Source organism: Microcebus murinus, chromosome 4 (genome assembly GCF_040939455.1).
Source record: "Microcebus murinus isolate Inina chromosome 4, M.murinus_Inina_mat1.0, whole genome shotgun sequence".
NCBI lineage: Eukaryota > Metazoa > Chordata > Mammalia > Primates > Cheirogaleidae > Microcebus > Microcebus murinus.
Genome location: NC_134107.1, coordinates 77,377,940 through 77,405,158, shown reverse-complemented (window position 1 = coordinate 77,405,158; position 27,219 = coordinate 77,377,940). Strand labels below are relative to the sequence as shown.

General features: G+C 42.1%; 1 long non-coding RNA gene across 1 annotated transcript; it reads right to left on the bottom strand.

Annotated features, from left to right (window-relative positions):
• Positions 1-247: 247 nt before the first annotated feature.
• LOC105859772 (uncharacterized) lies at positions 248-18,228 on the bottom strand. The gene is made up of 4 exons (XR_001148678.2): positions 18,120-18,228; positions 14,244-14,336; positions 2,885-3,048; positions 248-505 (listed from the first exon to the last, which is right to left on the bottom strand). It is a non-coding gene; the product is annotated as an uncharacterized LOC105859772 (long non-coding RNA).
• Between the last annotated feature and the right edge of the window lie 8,991 nt (positions 18,229-27,219).

The window sequence follows — 27,219 nt, the reverse complement described above, 5'->3', positions numbered from 1 at the left end:
GGAGCCATTGAGGAGCAGGATAGAAATCGGCCTCTGTAAGCAGGTTACAGACTTTGGGCCTGGTATTCCTCAGGACTCTTGTAATTACAAGTTAAAGAAACCCACGACTAAACTAAGTAATAGTAATAATAACACCACCAATAATAGTGAACACTTAGGACTTAACTATGTTCCGGGCTTTTGTTCTAAGTTCTATGTATGCATTAGCTCATTTAAAACTCGATACAACCCTAGGAGGTAGGTGTTATTATTATGTCCACTTTAGAGAAGAGGAATTTGGTATACAGAAAGGTTAAATAATTTGCCCAAGGTCACATAGCCAGTAAATGGCAGCACTAGATTCTAACATAGGAAACATAGTGACTCCTGTGATTGGTGAAGTCCAAGCGTAAGGCTAGCTTCATGTGTGACTAAATCCAGGGGCTCAGTTTCCTGAGGTTCTGTCTTGGCTTTATCCTCAGCTCTGCTTCCTTTCATGCACTGCCTTCACCGTTAGAGATTCTTCCTATGCAAAAGGAAAAAGACAACTCAGGTCCCAGAGCAAGAGTGAGACCATTTCCCTCCCAACATTTGTGCATGAAATTTCCTCCTGGCCCTGGCTTGCCCATTCTGGAACTAATTACCGTGGCCAGGAGTGTGGAATGTGTAAGTGCATAAGAAGGGGGTTGGGCCAGGGCAGCCACATAGAATGGGCTCCCAGGAAAAGAAAATTTGTTACCACAGGAGAGGAGGTGTTGCCAGATAGATCACCAGAGAATGTAAAAAGGGTAGGGGCACGATCAAGCTTACGCTTTAGAGAAAAGGGTGTTGGAAATGAACGTGTGGCAGGTAGGATTAGAGATGGGGACGAGAGATTCCCAGTTGAGAAATCAACCCCAGGCTGGGTGGGGGTGAGAGGGGATGGGGGCAAGGGGTATATAGGAGATAGCCTTGGGCATAGGGCTGGAGGAGGAAGAAGGAGTTGACAGCAACTCTGAGGTTGTGGTATAACTGAAGTTGAGAAAATAGGAAGTTGAGCAAGCTTTCAGGGGAGAGGGAAAACAGTGCATAGGCTCGTTTGGGGGCATGTTTGTGCTGGGTCTGCCTTCCTTGCTAGATAGGGATTTTAAAAATGAGGAGACTGAGGCACATGGATGTGAAATAACTTGGCTGTGAGACAGAGACTCCCATGTGCCCTGTTCACCGTAATATTTACAATGACCATGTGGTGCCTGGCACATGGCACTCACCTGTCCAACGCACAAAAGTGTCTACCAGAAATCCAAGTGCATGCACCAATTAAGTCATTGGAAAGTCAGAAGAGCTGTTTGGAACCATGGTGTGAATTTGAGGGTCACTAGGGATATGGGCAACAGAGAAAAACAGGGGAATTGAAGAGATTGTGCAGGGAGAGTGTAGAATGAGAGAGCGAGCATGGACGCCCACGTGTAAGGATATGATCAGGGAGGATGAGCCTGGAGCCCGCGAGCAATGAGAAAATGAATGACCAGGGAAACAGCGAAATAAACATGGGGTGGTGACAGGGAAACCAAACAAGGCAAGACAGAGAGCTGCTAGTGAAGAGAATCTCCACTCTGCCACTTACTAGCTGTGGGACCTTGGGCAAGTTATTTCACATCTGTGTGCCTCAGGCTCCCCATTTTTAAAATCACAACATTTGTGATTTCAAAATGTGAACATTTTGAAAATAAACACATATAAGGGACTTACACCACAGTCCTTAACTCAATATTTACCGAGGAAGGAGTAATGCCTCGTACTGAATACCATGGGGTGGCCAAGCAAGACAAGGACTAAAGGGGCCGTTTTGAACCTCAGATGAACTATTAGATATAATACTTAGAAGAGTTCATGGCATTCAGTAAATTTTACTATTATCACTGTCATCGTTATCTTCTTATTACCATAAGCCAGGCACGGTGCAGACTCGGCACAAGGTGCTAGAGCTGCGGAAGGGAGCACAGCACAGACGGTTCCTGGCTTCAAGGAGCTTATGTTTAGTGGGGACGAGAGACATCAAATGATGACACCAATGAGTGAGTAAATATAAACTATAGCAGGTGACCTGAAGGGAAGGTCCACAGTGCTCTGAAACCCTATCACGAGGGGGCCTGTCCTTGTCTGGTTGGGAGATGAAGTCTTCCTCCTCCGCGGAACAGAAACTGAAAGGGAGGGTGGTGTTGACTGGATGAAGGTGCATGGGAGCAAAGGGAGGGCCCTTCCAGGCAGAGGGAACAGCATGTGCAAAAGCACAGACTCATTTAAAGTCCAGTGTGGCCTCAGGCCCGAGAGGCTGCTGGCAGTAAACATTACACGTACAGCCTTCTTCTAAGGTCGTCAACAGAATTACTGTATTTGAATCGCATCTTTTTAAGCTATAGCTCTAGAAATAATTTTATATGTTACTTTCTTTTTCCACTTTGAAGCAGCAAGGAGAGCTATGTGAGCCACATGTGCTCCCTTTTGGTCTAACCACACATAAAGTCAGGATTTAGTTTACTGGCTAACTGCAAGAATTAGGTCATCTCAGGTGCCTTGTAACGTCTACTCTCTTACTCATTTTTACAAGGTCCTATTTTTATCCTTTATTTCCTTGCTTTATTTTGAAATGTTAGAGTGCCCTTAAATCCTTTTGGAAGTTGGCAGGGTATAAATCCCCAAATATGTAAAATAAAATATATTGATTATGAGCAGCTTAATTTGTGAGAGCCCGGGTCAGGGGAAACGATGTGGTTGCAGATGTGTTGGGCCCCCACAAGGAGGAAGACCTGGAAAGAGGTTGGTCACAGGCTTTCACTGGAATTGCTTCCCTATTGAAACCGCCAATGTCACAGCTGCAGGGGAAGGAGTTATGGGAAGGAGGTGTCCAACACAACCCATTTACCTGGGCTTTCTTCATTTGGATGTCACCAGATTTAAATGCAAATGGGTGTGTATGAGCACTTGGGAGCTTCTAGAAGAGAAGAATGGGTATGCTGAGCCTCCTGGATCTGTTTGGTTTGGCTGTTGTGTTCTGGGGTTGCTTTTTCAAATAGCTGATGTGTTTGTCTGCAAGACAAAGAAATGAAAACTCCAATGAGTTTCGTCTGGGGGCCTGTGAGGCTAGCATGAGTGGTTGCAGCTTCCAGAGCAGTCTAACATTAACCTGTCTGAAAGCAATAGGGGAACAGCAAAATTCTTTGGCCACACTTCAGGCTTTTCCACCAGCTCTCCACGTCGGATGCCCTTTCTCTGCCACCAACTCCCCACAATCATTTATTCAACAAATGTTTACGAAGCATCTCTTATGATGCCAAGTATTTCACTGAGGGCTGAGGGTAGGGTGAAATCAAACCTCCTCCCTGTTCCTTTCTCCCCAGCCTTCCTTCCACATCTTGTATTTCCTTCTGAAGCAAAAGGGAGACAATAGCAGCTTGCTCAGCTGGAAGAGGAGGATTGTGCAAAAGGCCCCACAATGAAAAAAGCCCAAAATACACCACTGCAGGAAGGAGTTAGGGAGGCGTGAATGAGAGCAAGAGCACGTCTCTAACTTCTCTTTCTTTGGCAATCTTCTGCTCCTAGTAAAGGAGAAAATGGAGACCCTGTGTGAAATTGGAAAGTCTAAGTCGAGAGTCCAGATTTGGAAATACTAAGATTGATTCTAATAATAATAATCTGTATGGTGATTTAAAATTCTCAGAGGGCTTTTATATGCATAATCTCAGTGAATACTCAAAGCACCCCTAGGAGGAGTGTCAGGATGGCCTTTTCCTAGATAGAAACGGGGCTCAGATAGACTTGGTCTTGCTTCTAGAAATTAACCAACTGGGGCTTTAACCCAGATCTTTTTTCTCTTCCTCTCAAATCCAGGGCTGAGAGCAAGCACAGCACTGCCACAAGGAGAGGCTGCCTCGTGCAAACATGCAAATAATATCTTAACTCAGTCTTAGTCTCCTTTTTCCACACCAGGCAGGCAAGCTTCATCTTTATTTAAGGGAGGAAAAAAACCCTGTGAAGAGGAATCCTGAGCCTCTGCAACAGAGGAGGAAATGGAGGCTGGCAAAAATAAAGCAAGTTTCTCAAGCCACATGGCTAGTAGTGGTGGCGCTGGAATTTGATCCCCAGTCAGTCTCTCTGACACCAAAGTGCAGAAGCCGGAACTGGCCCTGCTGCCCTGGCAGGAAAGGTAGGATGAAGCCTGCGTCTGTCTGTGGCCCTGCAAGGAATAAAAAACATCACACTTAAGCCAAGAACTCAGGGTTGGAATTTCAGCTATGCTACCTCCTAGCTATGTGACCTTGGCCAAGCCAGGTAACCTCTCTGATTCTTTATCTATAAAATGAAGGCGATAGGGTTGTAATGTGGATTAAATATAATAATGTGTCTACACACAGTACACACACTCTAAAACTCTACACAGGGCATGGAGTTTCCCAGAGGACGGTGGGCTGCTGTCCACAGACAAAGAATACAACAAAAAGTACAAAGACCTGTAGGCAACTGCCCTTTGGAACAGGCAAATATTGACTAAAATAAATCAGATGCTTCCATCCTGGGTCTCCCCAAAGCACTGCAGGCCTTAAGAGCCAACAGGTTCTTTCAGGGACTAAAAAGTAGCTGTGAAGCCCCAGGCAGACAGTGATTACTAAAACAGGTGCTTAGTGCTGCAGTAAGGGAGTGGCCTTCCTTCTTCCCCTGGGGACAGAACATGGCTGTCCTGGCTGCATTCCCCAGCAGCGGCTGCAACTTCCCAAGTGCTGACATTTTACCCAGTCCCTTATAACACACTTGTATAACTTCTGTGATTCTCATATCCACTTATTTTTCCTACAAGTCACCCTAAAGATTCTGAGCTTTTTAAAACTGCCTAATGCATGAGGAATCAACTCATCCCCTCAACAAAATATCTATTGAACACCTACTATGTGCCAGAGCAATTTAGAAAAGAAGAACTGACACATGATCCAACTTTTAAAACCACAGAACACAAAGTGCAACACCACCCAAGGTCTTCTGGGGTATTTCTTTGCAAAGGCATAAACAATTCTTCCCTGGTGTTTGCATATTTTACATCTGGGATGGGCTTGATTGTTTTGCCTGGTCTTTCTATGATCATCAACATTCGCAACTTTCCTAAAGTTTAAGTTAAAATTTAAAAGACAGTTTTGTTGTCCTATTTCATTTTAAGGAAGAAAACACTAGAAAGCTCTCAGATTATTCCTGGGGTTTTTTCCTCCAAAATATGGTAGCAGGCTTTCTTAGTATCAATATAAATACACACAATTAAATCACATAGATCCAAATAGTTCTAAAAAGTGCATCCTGTTGTCCAGGTAACTTTGTTCTTGCATTCTTCTACTTCTTAGAGTAAATTCAAAAGAGCAAACTGAAAATTCAATTAAGGTCATTCATGAACAAGAGGTCTTCTAAGTACTCACAAAGTTCTAACAGTACAGGAAACAACTTTTGGGAGTGGTGAACTGTGTTTTTGACAACAGTACGATGTGTTCGCTGAGAATACATCTTGTACTATGTTCACTAAGCCATCTAAGTGAACCAAGAAGGAGGAGAGGAAAAAAAAGAATCAACAAAATAATCCATTATAGAACAAGGTAAGCTCCAACATTCTGAAACAACCAAGCATCCTTCAGCATTTCCCCAGGGGCGGATGCATAGACTATAGCCACAGCACAACCCTAAGTCTTAATAAGTGATCTCCCCCACTGGTCCAGCTCAGATAATTCTGAAGGAGCTCAGAAAATTTCACCCCAAAATATGACTACTTGGAATTTTGAATTAAAGCCTCTGCCCTTAGAAGGGGCTTTCCCTCTATCTGCATACAACTAGACTGACCTATCAAAAAGAACAATGGACTTCCCATGCCTTCCTTGTTATCTTACTATATGGCAGGGGGAAAAAATCAATAATGCAACCAGACCTGGCCCAAATTATTCTAAACATATACCTGTCTCTCAGGTTAATTTACAAGTCAATCTGTATCCCCTCTCCACTCATTTTCTCAACTATCTATGCATCCTCCCTAACAACCATTTATTGTCACTAAACAGAATTACCTAAACTCCTCATCTCCCCCTCCCCTTTAAAAGACAGGTAAAAAAAGTTTGAATCCCACTGGGGTATTGAGTAATCACCCTGTGATTCTCCCCATGTGCATGGTAAATAAACCTCTCTTTCCCATTCGTCTGCCTTAATTGTAAGTTGATCTTTCAGAGAACTTTTTTTTTTTTTTTTTTTTGAGACAGAGTCTCGCTTTGTTGTCCAGGCTAGAGTGAGTGCCGTGGCGTCAGCCTAGCTCACAGCAACCTCAAACTCCTGGGCTTGAGTGATCCTTCTGCCTCAGCCTCCCGAGTAGCTGGGACTACAGGCATGTGCCACCATGCCCGGCTAATTTTTTTTATATATATATATCAGTTGGCCAATTAATTTCTTTCTATTTATAGTAGAGACGGGGTCTCGCTCTTGCTCAGGCTGGTTTTGAACTCCTGACCTTGAGCAATCCGCCCGCCTCGGCCTCCCAAGAGCTAGGATTACAGGCGTGAGCCACAGCGCCCGGCCCTCAGAGAACTTTTGAGGGGAAGGGCAAGTGTCCCCTTACCCCCACAATTTTTTATGGCCAACCTCTCAGGAACTTGAGTGAACACACTAAGTCTCATCCTTATTGTCCTTAAAGCCATTTAAGATGTTTGACTCATGTTTCTCAAGAGCTGTTCTAATCAAAAAACTTCAAGGTGAAAAGATAAACAAAATTGATAGATCTCTTGCTAAATTAACCAGGAATAGAAAAGAAAGGACCCAAGTAAGCTCAATCAAAAGTGAAAAGGAGATATTACAACTGATACCACAGAAATAAAATCTCTATGTACATAACTCAAAAACATAGAGGAAATGGACAAATTCCTAGAAACACACAACCTTCCAAGACTCAATCAGGAAGAAACAGAACTCCTGAACAGACCAATAATGAGTGGTTAGATTGAAGCAGTAATAAAAAAAAACTTCCAAGACAAAAAAAAACGTGGACCAGATGGATTCACAGCTGAATTTTATCAGACCTACAGAGAAGAGATGGTACCCATACTGCAGAAATTATTACATCACATTAAGAAGGAGGAAATCCTCCCCAATTCATTAGATGAAGCCAGTATCACATTGATACCAGAGCTAGGAAAAAGACATAATAAAGAAAGAAAACTATAGACCAATATCACTTATAAATATAGATGCAAAAATCCTCAATAAAATACTAGCAAACCAAATTCACAGAACATCAAAAAACATGATCCACCATGACAAAGTGGGCTTCATCCCAGGGATGCAAAGATGGTTCCACACACGTAAATCAAAAAATGTTATTTGACACCTAAACAGAAGCAAAAACAAAGACTATCCAATCATCTCAATAGATGCAGAAAACGCATTTGACCAAATTAAGCACTTTTGTGATAAAAGCCCTCAAAAAACTAGGCATTGAAGGAACATAACTCAAAATTATAAAATCCAGGCCAGGCACAGTGGCTCATGCCTGTAAACCTAGCACTCTGGGAGGCTGAGGAGTGGGGATCACTCGAGGTCAGGAGTTCAAAACTAGCCTGAGCAAGAGCGAAACCCCTGTCTCTACTATAAATAGAAAGAAATTAATTGGCCAAATAAAAATATATAGAGAAAAAATTATCCAGGCATGGGGGCACATGCCTGTAGTCCCAGCTACTCGGGAGGCTGAGGCAGAGGATGGCTTGAGCCCAGTTTGAAGTTTGAAGTTGCTATGAGATAGGCTGATGCCACAGCACTCTAGCCCAGGCAACAGAGTAAAACTGTGTCTCAAAAAATTATAAAATCCATATATGACAAACTCACAGCGAGCATCATAATGAATGGGGGAAAGTTGAAAGCATTACCTCTAAGTACTGGAACAAGACAAAGATGTCCCTGTCACCACTTCTGTTCAATAGTGCTAGAAGTCCTAGCCAGAGAAATGAGGAAGGAGAAACAATTCAGGGTATCCAAATCAGGAAAGAGGAGGTCAAACTATCACTTTTTGTAGATGATATGATCTTATATCTAGAAAACCCCAAAGATTCCACCAAGAGACTTCTAGAATTGATAAACAAATTAAGGAAAGTCTCAGAGTACAAAATCCATGTGCACAGATCAGTAGCTTTCTTGTACAACAATGACAGTCAAGCTGAGGATCAGACCAAACACTCAATTTATTTGCAATTGCTACAAAGAAAATAATAAAATACCTAGCAATATACTTAACCAAGGAGAGGAAGATCTCTACAAAGAGAACTACAAAACACCAAGGAAAGAAACTGCAGATGATACAAACAAATGGAAAAACATATCATATTCATGGATTGGTAGAATCAACATTGTTAAGATGTCCATACTACCCAAAGTGATTTGCAGAGTCAATGCAATATCCATCAAAATACCAATGGCATATATCACAGATATAGAAAAAGTAATTCTACACTTCATTTGGAATCAAAAATGAGCCTGAATAGCGAATCCAACCTTAAGCAAAACAAACAAATCAGGAGACATCACATTACCAGACTTCAAACTGTATTACAAGGCTATAATAACCAAAGTAGCATGTTATTGGCACAAAAATAGAGGCAGAGACCAATGGAACAGAACACAGAACCCAGATACAAAACCATCCACATACAGCCAGCTGATCTTTGATAAAGCTGACAACAATATAAACTGGGGAAAAGAATCTCTATTTAATAAATGGTGCTGGGAAAGTTGGACAGCCACATGCAGAAGATTGAAACAGGATGCATATCTCTCATCACTCACAAAAATTAATTCAAGATGGATAAAAGACTTAAATGTAAGGCATCAAACCATAAGAATGCTAGAAGAAAATGTTGGAAAAACTCTTCTAGATATTGGCCTAGGAAAAGAATTTATACAGGAGACACCAATGGCAATCACAGCAACAACAAAAATACATATTAATAGGCTGGGTGTGGTGGCTCATGCCTGTAATTCTAGCACTCTGGGAGGCCAAGGCAGGCAGATTGCTCAAGGTCAGGAGTTCGAAACCAGCCTGAACAAGGGCAAGACCCCGTCTCTACTCTAAATAGAAAGAAATTAATTGCCCAACTAATATATATAGAAAAAATTAGCCAAACATGATGGCACATGCCTATAGTCCCAGCTACTCGGGAGGCTGAGGCAGTAGCATCTCTTGAGCCCAGGAGTTTGAGGTTGCTGTGAGCTAGGTTGATGCTACAGCACTCACTCTAGGCTGGGCAACAAAGTGAGACCCTGTCTCAAAAAAAAAAAATTATATATATATATATATATATATATATATATATACATATTAATAAATGGGACTTGATTGAATTAAAAAGCTCTGTATAGCCAAGGAAATAATCAACAGCAAATAGACAACCTACAGAATGGGAGAAAATATTCACAATCTATATATCTGATAAAGTACTCATAACCAGACTCTACAAAGAACTCAAGCAAATCAGTAAGAAAAAAAATCAAACAACTCCATTAAAAAGTGGACAAAAGACATGAAGAGGAGCTTCTCAAAGGAAGATAGACAAATGACCAATAAACTTATGAAAAAATGTGCAATGTCACTAATCATCAGGGAAATCCAAATTAAAACCACAATGAGACATTACCTTACCCCAGTCAGAATGGCTTTTATTAAAAAGTCCAAAAACAATATATTCTAGTGTCAATGCAGAGAGAAAGGGATGCTTATACACTGTTGGTGGGACTTACAATTAGTATAATCTCTATGGAAAACAGTATAGAGATTCCTCAAAGAACTAAAAGTGGACCTACCATTTGATCCAGCAATCCCACTACTGGGTATGTACCCAAAGAAAAAGAAGTCATTTTATCAAAAAGACACCTGTACTCGAATGTTGATGGCAGCAAAGATATGGGATCAACCCAAATGCCCATCAATTCATCAGTGGATGAACAAAATGTGGAATATGTATACTAGGGGCTACTACTCAGCCACAAAGAAGGATGAATTAAGTAATTTTGCAACAATTTGGATGGAACTGGAGACCATTATCTTAAGTGAAGTATCTAAAGAATGGAAAAACAAATACCACATGAATTCACTATTAAATTGGAACTAACTGGTGAGCACCCATGTGTACTGAGTGAAATAAAATTCAATGGAAATAAAGCAGCAGTGGGGAGGGGATGGGCAAAAACCTATGTAAGGGGCACAATGAACACTGTGTGACAGGCATAATTTTAACTCTGACTCAAGCATTACAAAAACAATCCATGTAACCAGAAACATTTGTACTCCATAATACTTTGAAATTTTCTTATTTTTCATTTAAAAAAAAAATCTTCAAGGACCAACTCCTTCAATATGATTCTAAGCAGCTTTTCTTATCTCCCATTCTATTCTCATGGTTACCAAATATTTTGATCCAGCTAAACTATTCAGTGGTTCTTGACCATGGCCCAAAGCTCACTGCTGCTGATCCCTGTTCTTTCTTCTCCTGTCTGGAACACCCTTTCTCCACTGCTCTGGCCATTGAGACTACAAAATCCTATCCATTTTTCAAAGGCCATCTCAGTGCTACATTCTATACAGTCATTCGAAGTCCTCCCAACCTGATGTGATTTCTACATCTTTGTCACCCCACTCCACCCCCATAGCATTTTACCTTCTCATGTGTCATTTCTCCTTCTGCCTATGCTATTGTAATGCTCTTGAGAGAAGAAGTCATATCTTATCCAAATTTTTAACCTTCTAATATATAGCCTGTGATGTGCTGGCCCAGGATGGAGTCTCAGTGCTGTGAAATTAGATATCATACCACAGCATATCTTTCCTACTAGAACATATGCAAACACTTTTTTCTCTGCTCTCTGGTACTGTGGGGAGAATAAAGACTTGGGTAGGACAGAGAGGAGCTAATTAGATAGCCTTGGATAAGTCAGAGTGGGGAAGTGAGGGTGTAGGGAACTTGTTACAGCCTCAGGGTAAACCGTTGGCCCTGCAGATGTGCCCATATGTTTACAGGCAGGAGTTGCTGAGGCATATGGCTCTGTTTGTGCTCAGTGGATAAAACTCTTTAAAGATGGCCACATGCAGGTTTCTTGGCTGCGTTGGGAATTTGGAGTATAGTTTCCAGGCATCCTGACCAGGAACAGAACTGTCGGAAGTGACTTTCCTGAAAAATGCTACCAAAAGTATTGCCCAGGAATAGCCACAAGATAAGACACTGAAACAGTTGTAATCTTAAAACTCACGCCAGGAAAACTGCCTAGACTGATCGGAAGAGGAGGAAAGATGGCTCTGCCTCATTCTGCCTAGACTCAGCCTTTTTCTTTACAGTATCTCCAAACTTCCAAACATACTTAGGTAGAGAAGACGGTTATCTGACCTTGGCTAGAGAAGACTGGGGTTCCAGCATGGGGTTCAACATTAAATAGCTAGGTAACCTTGGGCAAATGACTTTACCTGTCTGTGTCCCATTTTCTCAGCTCTAAATTCTAATAGCCTGAGATAAAATTTAGAAATGCTACAATTCATCTCAGTTCTACTACTAATTCACACAGGGCTTGTTGTAAACTCTTCTTGGTCACTCATTTCTAAAGTGTTTTCCTCCTTTGGCCAGAATTGCTCCCCCTATTTTTTTTTTTTTTTTTTTAGCATTCTGTAACCTTCTGGGACTATGACCATCCACACCACTAGATTCTGTTTCCAGTTACAATTCCACTGCGAATTCTCACCCATTCTAGGACTCTTCAGATTAAAGTTCAGTATGATGAAATTGTTTCTTGTGTTTCAAAAGAACAAGAAGAAAGGAAGAGATTCCTTATGTTGAGGAATCTCATATATGTGGGAAACCACCTTTTCCTCTAAGTATCAAAACACAGGGAAGCCCAGTCCTGGGAGAATGCTGAATCATTAAGAGCATTTGACATGACAGTAAAAAGCCACATGATCAAATGATAGGTCTCATTTATACCTAAAATGTTATTATGAAGTGAAATAGGGTTTCACAATCTAAGGACAGGATGGTACTGTATTTTCCAAAGGTTTACTTTTGTATATTGCATGACTGTGATGCATTTAACTTTTAAAGGAAACAAATACTCATTAGGTGTCAACGAATAACCAAAAGAAGGAAGAAAAGAGAAGCACATGGACTTGGGGTTCACAAGAGTGAGATTTTTAAAGAATCAATTGCTTTATTGTGACTTTCAAACATTATAAAACAAAAACAAGGACAAGTGCTAATATTTTTTGAATGTCTAGTAACATGTTCAATCTTGTGATAATTGCTTTCGATGTGTTATGCTATTGAATAGACACAAGAACTGTATTTAGATCCCATTTTAAATTTGGGGAAACTAAAACAAACAACCAAACCCATGCCGTCTGACTTCAGAATCTCTGTTGTTTTTCCAACATCATATTATAAATCCAGAATGTGTCCTCAAGAAGTCTTAGATTTCAACCCCCTCTCCTTCTTCCCTCCTGCAACTCTGCTCCAGTCCTGACTGTTTTTATATCATCACTGAGTTAGGCCTGTCCTGTTCTTAGAATCCAACGTTAAAGACTTTCCAGACATTTGTTAATGACCCAGTTCAAGGGCTAAAAGCCTTTGTGATAAACAGGCATTTCCAAAAATAAATCGGTGCTATTTCAACTCAGTATTTTTATTTCCAGGTGTGATTCATTTATTCATTTTTCATATCTGACCCAAACATACTTTCCAAACTTGTCTTACTGCTCCCTTTCACAATGTTTTAATTAACATTTTTTTTGTTTAAAAGTAACACAAGAAACACAAATTAATTTAAATGAGAAAGGGACATTATTCTAAGCACACAGAAAGTGTCCTTGGACCCAAGGACAGGAATCAGTTGAGCTTATGGAAGATTCTAGATCCAGGACTGAGAACTTACTAGACTCTATCCATTCCTCATCTCTTCTTTTTTCTGTGCATATGCTTCATTCTTCTATATTTTTGCAAACCTCCAGTCTTCATGGTAAAAAACAGAAATTCCCACAGCTTTTAGGTTCATACCTTCAAGGATTAATCACCCTACAAGTCTAAATACCTCTTAGACCAAGTTTCATCTTCCCAAAGAAGGAGCTCTGAATGGCCCAGCATGGCTTCAATCATCTGTGTCCAGATAGAGGGGCCTATCTTGGCCCTACAAGGAGCTACCAGGAGTCACTCTGCTGTGAGCCACTCTGCTGAGCTATAGAGCAGACACAGTTAAGAGTCATTGTGAGCTGAACTGACTTCCTAACAAGTGTTCTTCATAGTGTGGTCTGTGCTGTGGACAAGGTAAATTACTCACATGACCTGCAATCCCCTTTGCCTGAAAAGCTCCTCCCCTTATCTTCTCAATTCTTTGCCCCACCCTTGCCCTGTCACTTTCATCAGAATCCTGCAAATCCTCAAGAACTCTTATACACTGTTGGTGGGAATGTAAACTAGTACAGACACTATAGATAACAATATAGAGGTTCCTCAAAAAACCACAAATAGAACTACCATATGATCCTGCAATCTCACCATTGGGCATTTATCCAAAGGAAAGGAAACCATTATACCAAAGAGACATCTGTACCCCTGTGATTATTGCAGCACTATTCACAATAGCCAAGATATGGAGTCAGCTTAAGTGTCCAACAACACATGAATGGATAAAGAAAATGTGGTACATACGTATAGCGGAATACTATTCAGCAATAGAAATGAATGAAATTCTGTCATTTGCAGAAACATAGATGGAACGAGAGGACACTGTTAAGTGAAATAAGCCAGGCACCAAAAGTTAAACACCACATGTGCTCAATCATTTATGGAAGCTAAATTAAAAAAAAAAAAAACCCTTGATCTCATAGAAATAAAAGGTAGAACAGATAGTAGAGACTAGGAAGAGTAGGGGGAAGTGAGGGAGAGGGAGAGATTTGTTAAAGGGTAGAAAATTACACTAGATAGAAGGAATAAGTTCTAGCATTCTGTAGAACTATAGGATAACCATAGTTAACAATAATACATATTAATAGTTTCAAATAGCTAGAAGGAGGATATTAAATGTTTCTAACACAAATAAATGAAAAATGTTTGAGATAATGGATAGGCTAATTATGGTGATCTGATCATCATACATTATATGTACAGAAACATCACCATGTACCTCATAAATACATACAATAATTATATGTCAATTAAATAAATTGAGTTTTAAAAAATGAATCTTACCAATGCTTAAAGGCCAGCTCTAAGAACTGCAGTCCTTACAACTTCATCGTTGTTCCTGTGCCTGTTTCCTCTTCCCTCTCAATCTGGAGGTTCCTTTAGAAATTAATTCATGTCATGACCTTTGAATGCCCACGAAATTCAGAAAAATATTTAAGGACTGATCGGGAAATAATCTCTCGGGGGAGATGTTTTTTTCCTCTGTTAAAAACTTAAAGATAGTTCTTAAATTTACCTTTCAGTGTATTTGCTTTCTCTTTTCAAAGATAAACTCTTCAATCCCTTTAACTATCCCTCTTGAGCTCAATTTTAAAATAATGTGGCTCTTTTCCATGAAATTGAAGAAGCTCTATCTATATCAGTCAGAGTGGTGACTGGGAGGAAAAAATTGACACACTCAAATTGGGAGGATACTTGAATAAAGAAACTACTCATAAAACTGTGAATAGAGTGTAAGGAAACAAGGGATGGTGTAGCATCCCTGGGCTTGCCTTGGTAGAGAACCTTTACTACCCCACACCCAGAAGGCACCAGGGGAGGGAGCTGTTACCAGAACCAAAGAAGCTAGACAGTGAGAGTCCCCCAACAGGAGCCCTCAGAAGGTGAGACCAGTCTTCAGTGACCCGACGGGGAGGAAGCCAGAAGAATAATACCCCATCCTTACTTTTCTCCCCCACTCTGATCACTTGCCAAAACATACAAGTGACCAAACCAAACAGGAAAACAGAGGACAAAGAGAGCACAGTGATGAAGTCTACACGGGTCAGCCTCCCAAGGCAGAACAGAGCAGGGTGGAGATGGGGTCTGGAAGGGCACACAGGCCTTCTCCTTCCTCCATGTATAGACCCTCAAACTGGGCATGGTCAGGTAGCTGATCGAGCCCCACTAACCTAGACCACAGAGGAAAGATTGACGCATTTCATTTCGGGATTGGACTCATAGAAACTTCTAGGAATTTAAATGTCCTTATTCTCCAACCTGGCTATTACTTTTCCAAATTGAAATTTTGTGTTAAAACTACAAGAGATCAAGAGCCAAATAAATGCCTGTTACTGTACCCATGCAGTAAGACATGCAGCCTTCATGCCAAATATAAGTCTTGGGGCAAATTGAGGGTCAGGCTACCTGGGTTCAAGTCCTGGCTCTGAAACAAAACACTTCCATCTAGGGGACTCTGCATAGGTTTCTCCGGCTGCCTAGGGCTCAATTTTCTTCCATCTGTAAAACTACCTGGTCTCTTCCAACTCATCATCCTATGTTTCTAATCTCTAATTTCCTTTGCTTCAAAGGAAGACCAGACTTCACTGTGTGGGTGGTGATGTTTCGAGCACCACAGCATCCTCCTGGGTTCTTTATTGATATCGCTGAGCAAAAGAATATAAATTTTTTAAGGTCAGAAACTGTTTATTCTCCTCACTTCTCCACTCACTCAAATGCAGTGTTTTGCATATTGCCAAGATTTGATTTCCTTATTTTATTTTTTTATTTTGATTTTTTTTAAGAATTTCAGAATAAACCCCAAAGGGGAAAACAAACAAGGCAAAGAGAAAAAAGTAATTGATTCACAACTATGTGTCAATTTTTCTCGGTCACTTATCACTGTTGATCCTCACAGCAACCTTTTGAGATGAATTTTGGTGTAGCCTCATTTTACCAACAAGGAAACCGAAGCTCAGAGAGGGTTACTTGCCACGCGCTAGTGTTGGAACCATGACTAAAATCCTGCTGTTGCTGAATCTGAAGCCCATACTCTTCTTCTTTCACTAGCCTGCTCCTGGTGCATGATGCAGATGTTTTGGAATGAATGCTTGATTTTCAACCTTTGTCTTGCCTATCACGACATCCCAGTAACCTTCCCAGAGCTGCCTTAGTTCCAAAGCTGCTGCCTGCTCCTGTCCCCAGGGGAGTCCCTCTCCTGTTTCCCACTGGCTCTTCAGCCCTGCCCACAGATGTTCATGATCTGCATGACGGAAATACTCCGAGGATTGCTAGGGCTGGGCACAGCCCTCCACAGTGGTTTTACTGGCTTTTTAATGGCACTTCCTCTGGGCAGTAACTCAGCATTCTGATCCTCAGGATACAGGTTAGAAAACAGAAGAAAGCCTGGAAGCGTTGTAACTTGCCCTTCTGTCAGAATGTGAGCTGGTGACAAAGCCTCCTGTCAGCTGTTTCTCCCTCCCCTCCTTCCTTGTCTCAACAGGTTGAAATAGGCCTAACACTAGGGTGAAATTCTGGCTAGGCTGGGAAGGCTAATCTATGGAAAAGGGAAGGAAGAGCGGAGTATCCAAGCATAGAAGATATTGCTAGAGAAGGTTGGATGATTCTTGAAAATATCTAAGAGCAGAGATCAAGGAGAGCCTTTCAATAAAAGTTGCTAAAAGAAATCATCTAGCAGCAACATGGCAGGAGAAGCTTGGGTGCTACGATCAATTTCTCAGACTTCAGAGTGTGGTGTAAGGTCAGCAGCAATCCTGGATCCTAACGGTGTAAGGGGTGGGATGGTTTGAGACATCCCAACCCTCATCACTGCATATCTCAAACATGTAGTGATTGAAACACCCTCCACTAGCCACTGAGTGTCACTTGGCATGACATATGTTTATGTAACCAGAGTATCTTCTGCTTTGATCACTTCCACCTGTATGACAGTAGCATTCCACTCCATTTACCCACCTTATTTCCAAGAATCTCAAATAGGATTTTTTGTATCTACAAACCAGCCTGTCAGTCTCAATGTCCAAAGTGCTCTTCCTCTCTTGCTTATGCTTCCTCTTGTTCATGCTACTATCCAAAAGTTCCCCAAATAAGCTTACCCCTACCCCTATCCATCTTGAGAATATCAAAGGCCATGACAACGCACTGTGTTGGGAGACTTTCAGACACCAGACTGAGCTTCCTCGCCAACATTAGATTGTACTTGCCACCCAAGCCCCATAGAAGGTCTGCTTGGCTCAGAAGCTCATCAGGTCTGTTTTGAGTAGCATCTGCTGGCTTTTATGTCCACCTGCAAACCACAGTACCAAGACCCAGTCCATTGGAACTTACTGAAGAATGCAATGAGATGCTATAGACTTTCTAAAAGGACATTTCTTGAGCTCCATGTTAGATATCTGTTACTTAATAAATATTTATTTAATAACAACTGTCTTTCAGCCCTTAGCCAGTGTTACCCATAGGAATGCAAAAGTTAGAACAATATATTGCAATTTTTTTTTCTCCATCTGAACACATATAATGGCTATCCCCAAATATTCATACATGTCTTTTTTCTGCTGAACAAATGGCCCCCAAAAAAGAAAGGGCAAGGTGCATTGTAAGTGGAAGATGCCTCCTAGGCAATTCTAATGAACAAGAATGCCCTTCGTCAGCCAGACAGCCTCCTTATAATATTAAGAATTGCATTGCCAAGCTGAGATAGCAAATAGTTGAAAAAAAAAAAAAAAGAATCACAACATTTCCCCAAATCTCATTTTCAACGAGAGGCATTAAGCTCTTTATTCATAAATGGAAAATAATGCAAAACCAATGAGAATTGGGCCATGAGCAAAACAAACAAACAAACAATACTCCTCCTTGTTATTGTTTTCTTCATGGAAAACATTAAAGAAAACTCATCCCCTTTCAGGGGAGGCAGAGGATTCCAGAAGGATATATGAGCACCTAAGCTTACCCTCTGCCCTGCACAGCAGCACCTTCTAGTCCTTTCTGAAAGGTATGGTGAAAAAATCAAAAGTGGCACACACATAATGCCACAGATACCTCTCTTGCCCACAGCAATATAATTTTAGGTGGTTCTCAACATTTCAGAGATGCTGTGGTCATTATTTCCCTGTACACTGGATAGCCCAACAGAGATTTTCAGCAGCTGGTGTGGTTCACCTGGAATAGCAAGCATTTCACATCCTCATCCCACGGTATAAAGCTCTTGTACAGTAATCAGAAGTGAGGATGGCTGCATCACCTTTATCAATTGAATAAGGGGCTCAGGGTGAGTGATTACACAGAAAACTATGCCATGGAAATGGGGAAACACAATCTCCTTCTCTGACCCCTTAGAGTGTCTGCCCTTGTACATTGTGACATCATAAAGCAAGTCTTGCCTATGCAGGAACCTTACCACTCAAAGCTAGACCAGTATAGGTCTTTAAGTTTTTTAGAAACATTATCATTTAAATTTGCCTTAAATACATTGCAGGTTGCCTTCGCTACTGTACTGATAGTGTGCTCGTGGGAAGTCAATTACAGAGAAGAGTGGGGTGGAAGCAATTCTATCAGCCCACTCAAAAAATTAAAACACGTCAGGGGGAGAAGAGCAGGCTTTGGAGTTAGGCAGATGTGCATTCAAATCCTAACTAGGCCACTCTTTCCCTCATGATCTTCAACAATTGGTTTAGCTTCTCCATGACTCTGTTATCAAAATCTACCTTACAAGGTTATAGAAGCTAAATGGAAGAATGCATGTAAAGTTGCCAAGCACAGTGACTGACACTCAGCAAAGGCTCAGTATATTATAGTAGTTAGAGGAGAAAGGGTAGGAGTTGCAGTAATAATCAACAGTAGTAGTTTATAATAGTAGTGGTAGTTATCATGAAAGACAATGTCTAGGTGGAGCTAAGATTCAGATGGGAAGAAAGGCCAAGCTCATTCTTAAATTTCCCATGCCACATCTTGGACTAGGAAGGAAATGATTCACCCAAGATTATGTAGCCAGAGTTGCAGAGTAGACATTTGCATTCAGAGCTTTCTGATTACAGAGCAAGAAGAGGGGCTGCCAGGAAGGTGTAGGGATAAAGGCATAGTGTAGAAAAGACGGTATGGAATAGTGATTACACTACCTCTGGGATCAGAAAGGCCTGCGTTCAAATCCTAACTCTGCCAATTTCTAGTTGTAGAACCTTGGGGAAAACTGTTCAATGTCACTGAGCTTTAGTTTCCTCATCCCTAAGATCAGTTTACTGACACATAACTCCAAGAGCTTTTAAGATAATTGAACAAGATCACACAAAGTGTTTTTCACCATGTTGGACACATAGAAAATACACAGTGAATTATGTATATTATCATATATAGTATCACTTATTATATATATTATCACTTCATAAGAAATAGAGTAAAGCATGCAATCTTATGCCCCAAAATGTGATGGTACCATTGGGCACAACAGAGCCAATGTGGAGGTAAGGGAGGGACAAGCACTGTAGTGACCAAGGGACTGAAGACAGCCTGGAAGAAGCAGGGGGGGAGGAGAGGTTGGGGCAACACTGCCCCAACACTGGTTAGGGCAACACTTCAACACAGTTGAAGACCACTAGAGGGGTAAGTTAACTGTCTGGGCTGGAAGGCCCAACAATTTAATGTAGGCCAGTTGACTTATTGTGGCTAGAGGGAGGGGACCAATAGTGGTCCAGGAAAGACACCAAAAATCAAAGCTGGAGGCCTTTGTAGGAGCCTAAGTGGGGAAACAGGACAAGGTGACAGATGGTAGGAGGATGAGGAGTGAGCCAGGGAGCAGCATCTGAGGCAAAGTATTGGGCCCAGAGGCTGCGACCCATGCGGGCGTGTCGGGGCTCTGTTTCCGGGTGTGCCAGCCCTGCCGAGTGGGAAAGGGCTGACAGCGTGAAGGCAGTGAGCAGGGCAGGACGGGGAACCGTCCACTCCACAGCTGTGCCAACAGGAGCTGCGGGGTCAGCATGGCAAGGCAACAATGCCCAGCCCACGTCGTCGTCAGGAATGAGCTCTGGAAGCCAGAAAGTCCGGGCCTGGAGCTCGGCATCCAGTGCTTAATTAGACAGGAAAGCCAGGCATCCAAGGGCAGGTGGCGTGAGGCTCTCCAGGGTCCAGCCGGGGAGACAGGTGGAGAGAAAGAAGGGATTCGGGAGACGCCGTGCTATTCGTTTTTGACCTATTTCCTATTGATCCGTCCCTCCAGGCTTCTGTGCCGAGGCAAAGGAAGATTCATTTACTTAGCCATTTAATAAATCTTTGCTGAATAATGACTCTGTGCTGGAACTGTTCTGAGCACTGGGAATACCACAATAAAAAGACAGACGTGGTCCTTTGGGGTGGGGTGGGGTGGGGTGGGGTGGGAGGAGTATAGACAATAAATAAGCAAGCAGATAAAATCATTTCCAACTCGCTATCAAGACAATTAAGAAGGGTGATGTGGGAGAAAGGGATGGGAATGAGTGATGGCAAGGCTTCCTGAGAGGAGGTAGCCAGTAAAGGTCATCTCAGAAGGTGATAGTTAAATTGAAACCTAAATGACAGGAAGGACACAGCTCTACACAGGCACATGCCTGCATATAGCAGCGGCTCCCCTCAATTCCCCAAAGTCAACGTGGGAAGATGGAACAGAGAGCAGCCTCTCCATGGCACTTCTTCCCTTCTTAGGTTTTCTCCCAGCCTGAAAAGTGATCCGGAAACAATTTATGCATTTGTCACTTCGCCCATTCAGCAAGCAGCGAGTGTCTACCATGTGCCAGGTGCTGTGCTAGACACAGGGGATGTGATATGATGTAGACACTGGCCACAGACCACAGATGAGCTAGTGAATGAACCAAAATATTAGACCCAAGAATAGGATTCAATACTTAATGTTGATTTTATTGAAATTAATTGATTTTATCGAAATTAATTAATTTTATTAATTTAATTGAAATTAAAGTAGGGGTGATTTATAATAGACAAGATATGGAAACAACCCAAACATCCATTGAGAGATGAATGGATAAAGAAAATGTGGCATATACATACATACAATAGAATATTTTTTCCACTGTACAAAATAATGCCTATAATTAACAATACAATGTTGTACCCTTAAAAATTTGGTAGGAGGATAGATCTTATTCATGTTAAGTGATCTTACCACCCAAAAAGAGGGGAAGGAGGCACAAATAAACTTTGGGAGGTGTTGGATATGTCTATTACCTTGATTGTAGTGGGGGTATCGTGGCTGTTTGCATATGTCCAAACTCATCAAATTGTATACATTAAACACATACAGTTCTTTATCAATTATATCTCAATAAAGCTGTTTGCAAAATAAATAAATAAATAAACTGGGGAGAAGCATGTGTGTGTGTATACTTCCATGTGTGTGCTATATGTAAGTATGTTTATCCAGATAAATGTATACCTGGCAACATATGAGCTCACAAACAAACAAAAGAAATGTCTCGGCATACATTTGGCTTCCAAGATACATTTGGCTGAAGCCAGCATAAAGAGATCTTGTTGCACGGTGAAAGTTACTTTCACACACTCAGCCAAAACAAGGCTCGCTAAAAACTTTGAAAAGCAAGCCCTGGATCTGAGATACTCATCCCGCTGCAAGTTTCATAATGAGCTAAAAATACAGAAGAGAAAAACAATGATCTCAGCAAGGTAATTGCCAATAGGTGAACAAATGAAGCAGACGGAGTATGAACAGCAATTTGGCAGTCCTCCGGGGGGAGGGGATGAGTTCGTGGGGGCTAGTGCCAGTGTGGCACACGGGCAGGGCAGTACGGGCCGGCAAAACAAATTAAAACGGGTCATCCAACCATTCCCGACACTTTGCACTGCTCACTGCCTAATGGCATTCTTGGTGGGGGCAGGGGGAGGCGCAATTGGAGAATAGTGGCAAGCTGACAGGAAGGAGAAAAAGGATATCTTTTTGCCCAACCTTCAAACAGTCCAATTGATCTTTCTTAACTAACAATTTCTCCTGTGTGGCTTTTACGCACCCGTGACAAGCAGTGTCTGAGGAGACAGGAAACTTTGTTTTTGTCTGGGCTCAGCCAGGATCTCTGGGCTGCAGGCATGTTGTTTCATTTTAAGAAAGTAGCTATATTTTAGCTGGGGGACACGTTTTAAGCAGAGGTTCAAAGTGCCATCTTCCAGAATGGTTTAGTCCAAGCTGGAAGCAGGGAGGGAGCTCAGTAAAAATGCAAAACCTAGAAGTGGCTTTCCCAGAGCTCTGATTCTGTGAAAAGAATTTGGTGATTAGTCCTTCAATGTGTTTAACTCCTCATCTACACGATGAGGGGGCTAATACCTGAAACCTCCGAAAACTTGCTGGGCTTCTGAATTGATCGAGTTACAAGGAAAACCACACAGGTACACAGGGCTGCTGCAGGCTTGCAAAGGAGTCCTCCCTCAGAAAGTTCTCAGCTCCAGCCAGGAAAGAACACTACCACATTTTTCTTGGCTTTTTATAGGGTGTTGATCCAAGGATCTGTTTTTACATTTGAATGCGGCAGTCAACTGTAGCATAATAGATTGCAGACCTTTGTGAAAAATCCCTGTGAAGGCCTCAGCAGAGAGCTGTGGGCTGGCTGCAGAGAACTGCACTGTCAGCAGGTTAGGAACTGGGCACTTGTCCATGTTTTCCTTATTTTTAAAGGAGTCATTGACCTTCCACAGGCCTGTATCAAAATGGGGGGGGGGGTGCGAGGCGGGGACAAAAATGCTGCCAGACACAGCGGAATTGGAAGAGACCTCTTTCAGGGGCTGGAAAGGGCTTCATTTAGTCTATTTACTGTCATGGAAATTCTGAGTGTGACTTAGAGGCCTCCCTGGCTCAGAGCCAGGTGGAAAGGTTTTGGAAAAAAAGCAGAGACTTAACTGGGGAGGGAGCAGGGTGGGAAAGCAGCTGCCCTGGCACAGCCCCCAGAGGGACATGAAGAGCCCCAGTGCCTATTGTGCAAAGGCAGATTCAGAAATTTCTGCAAGTTTGGATGTAGGTGACAGCTAATGTCACTGTTGCAGAGTGGCCAGGCTTGATAAGCATGCTGAGAACTTGTTTGGAAGTTGCTGCCACCTGACATGCCACTCATTCATTCATTCATTCATTCATTCTGTAAACAGTCCTGGAGGGCCGGCTGTGTTTGAGACACACCACGCTCAGCACTGAGAATGTGGTCATGACAGTCTTTGCCTACCATGCTGCAAGAAGACAGTGTAACAAAAGCAGCTGCTATGCTACGATTGTTAGGCAGACCAGAGCCACCAAGGCAGGATTAAGAGGAAACCTATCTCAGATCTTCCCCTCAAGTGCCCTCACCAGGGCACCTCAATCCATTTCAGCAACCATGCCTGCATTTCCCGTTAACTCGGGGCTAAGAGCTCAGTCCTTCCGTATCAGGGGCCCACAGAATCCAAGTGGAGTTGGTACTCTCCCAGGTTCAGAAACTCGGGCCCTGTCAAGTGCAAAGGATGTCTGAGCTGCAACTTGTCCCCTCTCCCGGGGGGATTTGCATTTTACAGAGGATTATCACTTCCCCTCAAGGCGAGGTTCCCCGTGCAGATTTTTAGGCCAAAGCAGGAAGAGTATGGAGTGCTGGAGGAGAAGACTGTCTTCCTAGAAACACGGATGTCGCTCCGGGTAGGCAAGCTGCCCGCCCTGGGCTTTAGGCTGTTCTGGAACTGAAAGGGGGTTGGAAACCATCTGGCAGGATAGAAAACAGAAAGCCCGTGGCAAGCAGCCACCAGAGCCTCGCTTTCCTGGGCTGGCCCTCCTAAGCTCCCACAAGCACGGACTTGTTTTCTGCTAAGCTCTTGTTCTCGGGGAGTCTAAGCAGGGGGTTAGGTGAATGTGTGTGTGTGTGTGTGTGTGTGTGTGTGTGTGTGTGTGTGTGTGTGTGTGTGTGTGTGTGTGTGTTTTGCAGCCTAAAGAGAAACAGCACATGGTGAGAGCGTGAGAGATAGCGAGGTTAGAGAAAAGATGGAAAGCGAACAAGTGAGAGCAGCGGCTGGGGCAGGCCTCAGTTGATAATCCCAGCGCTGGAAGATGAATACCTTCAGAGTCTGGGGGAGGGGAGGAGCCCGGCTCCTCGGAAGGCTTATTAACACCAGGCAAACAGGGCTGTAATTAATCACGGGGTGAACTTGAGCCACTAGGATGAACCTGAAACTGTGTTCGCGCTCTGCCTGGTATCTTTATTTCAGCAAAGTCTGAAACATTGAGGATGTTCTTCTGAACATGATTCCCACTACCATTGCCCTCCATAACTCAAACGAAGCTTCCAGAGTGAAGCTTTGCAACCGTATTGTCATGTTTTCAACGTTACAGTTTTATGCCAGTGACTTCTAGATCTCATTAACTCTGACTTATCCACCCTGGTAGAGACAAGGTGAAACGATTGAAACCATCAGACAACTTAGGCTGTGAGTTTTTATGTACACCAGTATATTTTTTTTCTTTTAGCAATGATACCTTTCTTATTGGGTTAGGATTAATAGAAACTATTCTCACGAAGAAGAAATCTATTACTTCAAAATATATGCTGATTCAGACATTATCTGAGAGAAAGGTTAGCTTTATGCTAACTGTAAAGAAAAGTTTGCTAAGGAAATGAGGAAAATGAACAAAATCCCAGCCCCATTTTATTTAGCCTGCTTGAAGAAATACATATTTAGGAACCATAGCAACGTTTATTTACAGGCAAACATTTTTATGCTACTTACAAATTATTCTTATCTTTTCATAAAAGCTGATTCTCAAAGAACTTCTAATTTGTAATGCTCTTTTAGCTTCATTTTTCGTTATCCTACACATTTGAAATCCATAAAAATGCTTTTCTCGGCAAATATTCCCCCAAAGCTAATGTGAATGAATGATGTCAGTATAAGATAGAGTTTGGTTATAATCTTTTACGGCTAAATGGATGAGTGTCCAGATGGTTGGGTGAATCCAGAATAAGGTCTACCAGATATATGTCCTTATTTCGCTCAGATACAGGTCTCCAGGTCTCAGGAGACTCCTAGGCCTAGAAAGTATGTCCATTCATCTGGAGAATTCCTCCCCGTCTGAGACACACTTCCACCCCCACTGAAGGTCACAGCTCACCAACTCGAGGCCTGTTCAGGGGCCTCCGAGCAGCCTCTTTTCCATCCTACCTTGGCTTTTTGGCCCATTACCCATTTGGATTTGACTGTGTTTGGGGCTCACCTCACCAGGATTCAGCAACCAAGATTTGAAATCCACACACTGGCCTGCAGCATGACTCGTTATTTAAACTCAGTTTGGGGTGTTCACTAACCTCCTTTGGCTTTGATGGCTTGATTTTTCCCCCCATAACTTTTGGTGAGTAGCACCCCCTACTCGCTTCCCCAGCCCAGCCCTCTTCTCCCCTACCCACACCCGCCAAGGCCCAGTTGTGAGGCAAAGGAGCAAGATGAGGCAGTCTCCTCACATGCCTTCCCAGAAATGCCTCTTCTCTGGTGCAGGTAAACTCTTACTAGCCGCTGGTTCAAATCTAGATACCGGGTAGCTGTTGATTCAGTGCAGCTTTACTTCCAAAAGATGTGACAAGTGGTATTTAAGGACACATGGTGCCCGGCTACTTGGTTGTGAAACTCTTGCTCCAAAGTGCTATGACTGATGATTTCCACACTATCACCTTCTGATGTTTGCCATCTCTTCTTTTCCCTTCAAAGTGTCGGCATTTCTTTTATTTAGCCAACAAAAGTCTTTATTTTTTTCCTTAACTTTTCAATAGACACAAACAATCATCATTAATCTAATTCTGCTTTTAATCTAATATCTTCCAAAATTTCCCACAAAGGTTCCTTTTTAAGCTATTTTTTTATATCTTATTTACAAAATCAGAAAAACATAAAAAATAAGTATCCACAATGCAATCACTTTTTTGTATATGAAAATGAAGTGCAACAAAAATTATATTTGGGAGTATAAAATATGAAGTAAAGCCCCTGCTCTCACCGTGACTCCAGGTAACTCCCTGGATCAGCCCTGATTAAGGTTTAATGCCTCTTATTCCAGACAGTGTCTGGGTTTACACAAACATACCAAAAATCAAGTTGTCTTTGATTCCTCTTTTCCTCTTAACCGCAAGTTATAGGCCGAATCGTGTCCCTTCGAAATTTGTATGCGGAAATTCTACTTAGTATCATCTCAGAATGTGATCATATTTGGAAATAAGGTCTTTAAATGGGTAATTAAGTTACAATGAAGTTGTTAGACTGGGCCCTAATTTGATATGATGTGTGTCTTTACAAGAAGAGGAAATCTGAACACAGACATACATGTGTGTGCACTGAAAGAAAGACACCAGAGGAAGATGGCCATCTACAAGCCAAGGAGAAAGGCCTTAGAAGAAGCCAACCCTGGCAAGACCTTGATCTTAGACTTCTGATTTCCAGAACTGTGAGAAAATAAATGTCTGTTATGTAAGCCACCCAGTCTGTGGTGCTTTGTTATGGCAGTCTTAGCCAATGAATACACCACATATGAACCCCAAGGAAATTGTGGTGACAGTTTCTCCAATACCATTCTATTATAAGTCCATTCCATTTACTATTTTTCTACCTTTACTACTATACTCAACCCAAGCCACCATCATTTCTTGCATGTAAACTATGAAAGCCCCTTAAGCAGTCTTTTCACTCTTAATTGCAAGCAAGTAATAGACACCAACTCTAATGAAGTTAAGTAGAAAGAGGGTTATTGGAAATCTCACGGGAGGTGCACAGAATTGATGGGAAGGCAGGAAAACTAGCCTTAGACATAAAGGATTAGATAAGATAACTAACTCCTCTGTTTTGAAACTTTCCAATGGCTTCCCCTCACTCTTAGAATACAGTTCCAACCACATGCCCTGGGATGTCAGGTCCCCCGTGGTAGATCTCAAGAGCTGGAAACCCATCACCAGAGAGTCAAACAGGATCAACCAAGGAGTCAGGCTCATGCATTTGCTGTCGTCAATGCCAACAGAGCCCGAGAACCAAGATGCCCTTCACATATGCCTCTTCATGTGCATGAAGGTTCAGATGTCTGCATCTGGGCCCTGCTGCTTCTAAATGGCTTAGTTAAAAGCATTTTAAAACTCCAATTTAATTAGCTAATTTAAATCCCGTTCAGTTTATTGCCTGTGTACAATGTACTGTGCACAGGTCCAGGAACTAATGACCATCTTCAACATAATCACTAACATTTGCATAGTGGTTCACAGTTTACAAAGTGCTTTCACATACT